The sequence below is a fragment of the Rhyacophila brunnea genome, unplaced genomic scaffold, assembly GCF_057557595.1.
Source record: "Rhyacophila brunnea isolate RB1 unplaced genomic scaffold, BYU_Rbru_1.0 scaffold_17, whole genome shotgun sequence".
Classification (NCBI taxonomy): Eukaryota; Metazoa; Arthropoda; class Insecta; order Trichoptera; family Rhyacophilidae; genus Rhyacophila; species Rhyacophila brunnea.
In genome coordinates, this window is record NW_028232827.1 from 38267462 (window position 1) to 38276455 (window position 8994).

Consider the following 8994-nt stretch of genomic DNA (forward strand, 5'->3'; position numbering starts at 1 on the left):
TTAGATTAGGTTAGGTTAGGTAATCCTAACAAATAATCTAGTATATTGGTTATTTTCAAAATGTGTTTGCCGCTGTATCCAGGATAACCGACTTGTACCCTAACTTTAATTACATACATACTATTGTACTATATTTGGGCCATCGAACGTTCATTCCTGTCTACGGCCTTAAAATTATTATCTACGTGCCTATTATAACTGTCTGTCATCCTATCAAAAAGTGGAGGTTGATAATTTAGTATGCTGAAAATAGTAAAGAATATACGCTAGCTAGGGTAAACAATTCAGTGAATGAACACATAAGAGATGAATTTGAATTCAAATAAATTAAATTAAAACAACGATTAAATTAACTAAGAAAATTATAACAATAGGTATGTACAATAAATTGTGTATAACCGTAGTATTACTAATTTTATGCCGTGATGCTTTGATAGTTGGACTTTTCATAATATTTGGATCACTATTTACTTGCTCATTTATCTGCCACATCATAAAGCCGTAAATATTGTTTTTTTTACGAAGCAATCATAAATACAAAAAATTAAGATCTACTTTTCAATCACAGTAGATACCTAGGAATATGGTATAGGTGTTGATAATTTTTAATTATTTATTCGAGATCTTCAGGGAATTACAAAAGTCCACACTTAGAAACCACTGGGCCAAAAAGGCTTCTTTTTATATCTCCATATCCATTTCACTTACATAACATAGGTAAAATAAATATAATTATCTTTTGTTTTATCTTGCATTTTCGTTAAAATCGACATTAGATTTTTTCAAAGAAATAACGTTCTGTCTTTATCTTAGAATATTATGTAATCAGTGGTGCACTTACCTCAAATTCTAAATTTTTTTCTTATGTTTTACATTTTTTTTTAAATTTGTCACTTATTTTGTCCTTGGGTTTGCTTATCAACATTTGTTCCCATGTTTATTTACGTTTTTTCTTACTTCCAACTTCTTTTTTATTCAATTCGTTGCGTGTCTTACTTTATTTTTATCTTGGATATAGTTAGTTAGCTAATACAAACCTTCTACTCTCTGGAGGCCCATATGATCCCATTAGGATCGGACATGGATGAAACGAAACAAATTGGGATGTCTATATATCGTCTGTGTCATAATTATTATAACTACAGTCGAACTCCGTTATTACAATCTCGGACATAGCGAGATCTCGGATGTAATGAGGAAACAATCGTTGACATTTGGTATATGATTTTCTCCTTACATTTTTTTCACTGTTATAACGAGAAACTTATTGGATATACCGAGCTAAAATACTGTTAATGTGTTGATCGTTTAAAAACATTTCGACCCTAAGCAATAAAATCCGATCGGACAAGATGCCGTAGGGGACGGATTACGTTTATGACACTAGTTAAGTGTCTAATTGTTGTTTTCGCCGACAATGAAAATACCTATTCTCTGATATAACGAGTACCACTTATAACGAGCAAATTCAGCCGGTCCAACCTTCCTCGTAATAACCAAGTACGACTGTATATTCCTTATTTTGTTTAATAATATTTCGAATGGCATTTGTTTTGCTATTCATTTAATATCCTTTTTTTATTCCACCTCTAGAAATTCGATGTAATTGTCAATTGTTCAAGATTAAACTCAATCTTATAAACATTTGAATTTAAATGTTCATTTACTACTATAAATAAACTTTACTGTAGAAAAATATTTATATTAGTATTGACAACGTAAAAAAATCTGGTTCATTGACTGGACAGGTTACCTTTTATTGCCAGTGTAAAAAAACTACGGTAAACAAAATGAAAAAATCATAAACACTTTAAATCAAATCAAATAGACATGTCAGAATTGTAAATATTTTATGGAGTTAATATATTATTGGTAATTATTTTTACATAGGGAAGTAAATATATAATAAATTTAAATGCATTTTTATCAAGCTTATGATTTTTAATATGTGGCGACACTCAATATTTTATTTTAGATTTTATTGCCATCTGGTTGCGATCGACCAAAGTTTTTAGTAATCATTTTTAGAAATCCATGGTAAGACGCATTTAGATGGCGTTGAAGTCACATTTCATCGTAAATTGAGCCAAAGGCTTCACCTTAACACAGAAGCAATTCCATACACGAGGTGATTATCTACAATAATTGGTAACACATTTAAATTTAAGTCGGCACACATGTTGTTTGAAATACATCTCTTTTTTGCGAAGTTTGGTCAAGTTTGTGTATCTCTAAAGCTCTCCTACCTGAAGGGAAATTTTCAAAAAAAAGCGAAACAATAATCGAACAAAACCTACAATATTTTATAGCTCGCGGGTATGGCATAGGTCATGACATTGGTAGTTTTATTTTTCAAAATAGTCACATCTCAATTTTTTCATTACATACTCTATTTCACTCTAAAAGTTAACACGGCCAAGAGAAGCCGTGTTTAATTGCCTGAATTTTTGAAGTGATAAATTTACACATTTATCACTTTTTGTGATATGTCAATGGAAAGTTCACTGTAAATCGTCTTCTAACGAATAGTTGATTTCCATATTTAAATAAAAAAGGCGGCTCTCGTGGTGCAGTGCGCAAGACGCTGGTATTCCACCCGAGAATTCTGGGTTCAATTCGTGGTGAGGAGATAATATTTATGTGTTTTTCTCAAAGCCTGGGTGTTTGTGATTGTTCAAAATTACTAACAATCACCTTGTACGAAAAAGCAAGGACTAAAAAAAAGATTTCCATATAAAAGCCCTTTTGCTTTTAACCTGGGTATTCAAGTAAAACGCATTGAAAGGGATAGTTTCATATTTTATTTTTACAATAAAATCCACTTATAAAAAAATACAGAGAACAGAAACATCAATATTTTATGGGGTAAGCATACAGAATGGATAGTTTTAAGTTACTGCTACATCGCCCAACCAATACAATACAATTAATCTATACATAGATATCAAAGATCAATGTTTTTTCTGTTCCGTAATAGTATTTCGAGATTTATCCAACATTTATTTAGTGTTGTTGTCTACACTTGGTGACATAGATCTTTCAGAAAACCTCCATAATTAGATAAAATTATCTATTGAATGTGGCCAAATTTATTAGCATAATGGGTGTTTATACTCTTGATACATACTAATGTATAATGGGAATATCTCAGTCATCAATGACATTGACAATCAAACCAAAACCTAACATAATCCATCATAATAAGTACATAGTAGGTGGGATGCATTAGGTTTTTATAAAAGATGTTTAGTGAAAGTTTAGACCAGAAGAGTTGAAAGTTTTCATTTTTGGGTTGTCCATGTGTACTTCTTTCTCCTTCTTTCTTCGACATTTCGGGCAAGTCGCATAGACTATTTATTTTTAAAAGGTAATATGGCAAAGTGTACTGTTAGGTGTATGAATACGAATGCTGCTCTAACGCCTATCCAAACCAAGAAAATCTGTATATTATTATTTCCACATAGAAAAACAAAATATTTTCATGTATCAAAATTGTTCCAACGGTATGTAGGTATACAATGTTCACCAAACCGATGTGTGAGAACGCAACTAATCTAATCAGTACACCAAGAATCCTTTTTTGTCTTCACTTTCATTATGTTTAGTATATAGAACAATGTTTTCTTCAAGATCTTTAATTGGAACAATGTAGCAGCTTTTAATTTATTACATTAATATATTGCCAGTGTGCTGGGACAAATACAATATTTTTAATTGGCCATTATAATATGGCTTCACAACAATTATCGGTTGACATTTACACATCAATTTTAATTATAAATGACCACACTGATATGTTTATACATCGATAACTTTTTAATCATTACAGTAATAACTCGGTAATAATTTACCGAGGGTCTAAAAATATGCATGCCATCTTTTATAAAAATGTCGACGCAACAATGAGTAAAATATTGGATTCACATAGTATATAAGTATATAAAATAAAATAAACGTAGGAACTAATAATTGATACATATAATTAATATAACAACCATGTCTTGTTTTTGCTTATAGAGACATTGTATTTAATATTATTATTGTATCAAATTTTCAATAATTGACAACATGAAAGTGAAAATCTGTCAAGTATCTACTAGTGGCGAAGACTGGTTGTTTGATGGAGGTAAACAATTATAACAAATTAAAAGAATACCACTACAGACAAAGGTAGTGATTAATGGGTGTATCAACTTTTCTTTACGTCACTTTAAAAAGTCGGTTTTTGAAAATCAACAATCTAAAAAAATATAATGTTTTACAGAAACATATTTATAATAATATAAACAAATTATGGTCCAATTATATTTTGCTTCCGATTGGGTTGATCGGCTAACAAAAATGTACATATTATTTTGATAGGAAAATACACGATGGAAAAGTGAACTAACATTAAGACCAATCATTTAAGATTCAAAAACAAAAACCTCATTTACCACAAACATTAAATTGTGGATATATTATATTGATTTTGAAAATAGACACCTCATTCACAACCCGACAACAAAATTTATGTTTTACACGAGTTTTTAACTCACCCCAATTACCCAAATGACTGCTATTTCGAAATATCACATATTAGACTTTTTTTATCATTATTACTTACTTAATTATATTTTTGAAAAGGGATTAGATGATTTTGAGATATGGTAATTCAGCTATGTTTTAATCAGAGGAAAAATAAGCCCATTTTTTATACAAGGGTGCATTACCGAGTTGAGTTCCAGTGGAAAAATTGGAATTTCGGTTCCAGTTCTTAAAACTAATATAATATTATGTGTTTACTTACATTACCTATTTTATTGTACATTATAGATATTTTATTTTAATTTCAACCGTTGAAAACTGAGTGTTTACAAGATTTTTTCAAGATTCAAATATCAGGTAGAGCATAATATTATATTATGCACACCACAATTTGTAACTATTCAACCACATTTGCCTCGAGAATTAGTGAACAATCATAACAAATTAATAATATAATACAAAATAAAAATTAAGAGACAATAAAACCCTTTGGAACTACAATAATTTATAAAATTTGAACGGTTCCGGTTCCAAAATAATTAAGGGGTTCCCAAGGTTTGGTTCCTTTTCTAGCTCTTGTTACAATATGGCACTCACATTGAAATAATTATGTAAATTTGGACATTGTGTCAGTTTGCTTAGTACTATTTTACGATAAGTACATAAATGGGGTTATATTAATTTTTTACATTGTTTGTATCCTGCAGTCGCAGGCTGGTTACTACATAATATAGTAATAAATATTTATATATTATTAAGTACAATTAAATTTTTCATAAGTTATGTCTACACTCGTGCATTTTTACATTTGTTAGAGGAACACAATGCAGGGCATGCTTAGCGTACGTACTGGTTTGCGTCAAACCATTTACAATATGGTCGATTTCATAATGAACTTTCATTATGAGCGCATGTAATTTTGAACATCACGTCAGTATTGCCAACCGAATGATACTGCGAAAAATGTATAATAGTATATTATACACCAAATAAGCCAAATCTACTAAAAAATTCAAAACTAAAAATATTCTTTGAACAATCAGTATATAAAAAGTTGGTAACCCTACTTTCTGTAAAAAATTGAATACTATTTGACGTACAATAATAATTAGTGTTTACAGAGTGCGTACAACACGTTCAATCTAACGCATGCATAAAACTACGGTGTTAAAAAGCATAATTATATGCTGAAGCGAACTGTAAGATGAAGTGAACAAGTGTAGACATAGCTATAGAATATTATATCATGATATATCAAATTCTTTGGGCACATTGAGGGCTGACTATAGACAAACATGTGGGTAAAGTATTAATATTCTTTTAACATCAATGATTAAATGATTAAAACTAATGCAATGTTCGATTGCGGACTTATTTAATACTAATCACAGTTTATGGTATTGGTGAGCAAATAATAATGGCTTCTTTGTAATTGATAATTAATTCTATTTACACAAATTTAAACAATACCTAAACATAACTGCCTCCCCCTCAGCATCAACCAATCGAATATTTTGATTCAAGACTTTCTAGATAAAAATTTAAATCACTGATGCAACTTTAAGACTATGTATTTGTTGATCCTAAAATTATAATTTCTCTTTGAACCGACACTTATTTTACGCGTTGATGAAAATTCCCAGGAAAGTGAATTTTGTCAAATTAAAAGCATTAATCCATTCACTACATAGAAGAAAACTATTATTGTAGACACAAACCAAATTATTTTTAAAAGTATTAGTATGTATAAGTATTCACAGATGGCAATTTAAAATTATTATTATATTTTGAAAATATATTAGGTGGCAGTATACATTCCAATTTTAAATAATAAATTAATATCTATGCTTCTGAGAATGTTTTTCTTTGGTAGATTTTTCTGATGCTAAAAATAATAATTCTACCCATAGATTCATGTTAAATAGTCTATTATCTTATAAAATAAATAGTTAATTGGTTACCAATACTAAAGATGGAGTGAAGCGGTATAAAAACATTCATGCCTGGCAAATTTGTGTTAATTTTTGCTGAGGGGCGATATGGCAATAATTAACAAAAAACATTAGAGTATTATTATTTGGCAACATTAATCAAATAGAACACTTTTATTATGTACACAAATATTTCAACCTTTTTTTACGTAGAATACGTCTTTCAAACAGTTCCATACGAGGTACCGCTATCCTAGAATTGGAGTAATATGAAATTAGTAGCAATTAACAGCTATAATTTGGCAACTAATCACCGTATAGTAATAAGTGATATCCCATTGAAAAGTAGAACATCCGAGATTGAGCACGAAATACAGGGCGTGTAAAATAAGCCTGATTTGCGTCAGTCTGCGATTTTCAGCTGCCTGTAACGTACAAACTAAGCTACATAATTAAGTGAGATGTCTGCAGTTTTGTCTCAATGAGATCTGTGTAAAACACTTATATTTGTGAAGAATGGTTACAATTTCTGAAAGTTATAGCCGTTAGAAGTATCAAAAGTGTCGGCACATATGAAATGCGTAATATACTATCAAAATTATTTTGTATGCTCTTCTCATACGATAAACAAACAAACAAAATCATGCTGACTTTGCAACCTCAGTCATCCAGAATGTAGCCGTTATTTCATTTCTCAACCCCTTAACCTCAAGACGTATTCTACGTTCAAATATTCACCTGATACCTGCCTTCGCGATGCAGGCTATAGCCGATTTAAAAAAATCTTACAAGTAATGTTTGAACATCATCAGCATTACAATTCTTCGATCAATGACCAGACTTGTCATTTATAAAGATTTTTGGCAACACAAATGAGATCCATTTACATAATATAAGAATTCTTAATTTATAAGAATGATTTATTGAATCTTTGGTTACAATGTAGAGGACCCATAGGAGTAAGCTCATAATAAAAAGTTAGATTTACACACATATTTATATTTATATTCTCAAAAAAATTGTGACATTTTCTACAACCCTTCCAACCCAACCAGACCTTCCCCCCGGTAGGGCGTGTCGATATAGACGACATGGACGACACTCAACACACGTGAGATCTATTTATCCTTCTACCTTCACAAGTTTATTATTTTACTTACGTGAATGATTGTGTGGGTCATTGGTTAAATTTAGAGTACCCAAGAAGCTGACAATAAGAGTTGGTAGTCAGTATACAGTACTACAAAACAAATTTAAATCTAATTAATCACCAAACATTTGGTAACATGTCATGAAATCTATTTTATGTAAGAAGTACATAATCTTATTACATAATATTATATTATGTATGTACAAATGAATTTGTGACTCATTAGTCAAATGTAGAGCACCCAAAGAGCTCATAAGATAAAGTTTGTATGTACTATGTATGTAGTACAATATTTAGTAACACTTATCACACATAATTTAAATTTAACTAACCACCAAACATTTAGTGCTCACATAATACAATTTTTATTTTATTTTACAAGAACGATTTAGTGACTCGTTGGTCAAATGTAGAAAGAGCACCTGAAAAGCTCATATTATGTATTTATACTAATATGTTTACTACCAACTAATGTGGTGATTTTATTTATGCGATCATTGCAACCCAATTGAATGTGGACATTTGATTTTACTTGCGTATGCGAACATTGCGCTTGATTCTTCATTTTGTGCATTATACGCCGTTTACGAGTGCATGGATTTACTCAGTGATGTCTCGTGGGGGTAGGCAGAATGAGCGTCGCTTGAGGGTGGCAGTTACTCGAAGGGCAATAAATCGAGGATAACCATTTGGTATAAGTATATAGAAATAGTTAAAATTATTTTGTTTACATGTAAGTATGCAAAAATGGTGTGAAATTAATAAATCTGTGTATTGCCAATTGGTATAAACCAAATGTGTCAGAAATATCAACCAAATATAACCTCAGACTGATAATTTAGTGAAGAATTTGGATGAAGTGTCAAACATAATTACCTATATTATATTTATTCGCTTTTTATATCTAAATTTAATTCGTATGTTTTAGTGATATATATTTTGTTAGTAATGTATCCATAAATCATATTTATTAGATATTGGCGTCATAAAAGGATGATACAAAATTGTATAAAAAAATGAGGCAGCATTCTGTCTAGGGACTTCATTGGATTTACTGCTGACAGAACGTAATATCGCGGCCATAACAAGAGAATACACTTGTCAACTATTATCCTGGAAGTTGCAAGATTGCATGCATGAATCAAAAAAGTTCAGAAGCTTCTGAATTTTCACGCGACAGTTGGGATTTGTTCGATATCTGCGTCTGGGTAGTAGAACAATAGTGGCAAATCTGCCGGAAATTTCCAAAAAATTGCCAAAAAAACTCATTTTGAAGTTAACCGATTTTTAAGACTCAAATTGTACCATAGAATGACAACATTGCATCTCGCTTACTCATGAAGAATGGGACTGGCGAGACGGTTAGCACTTTTACATGTAAACAAT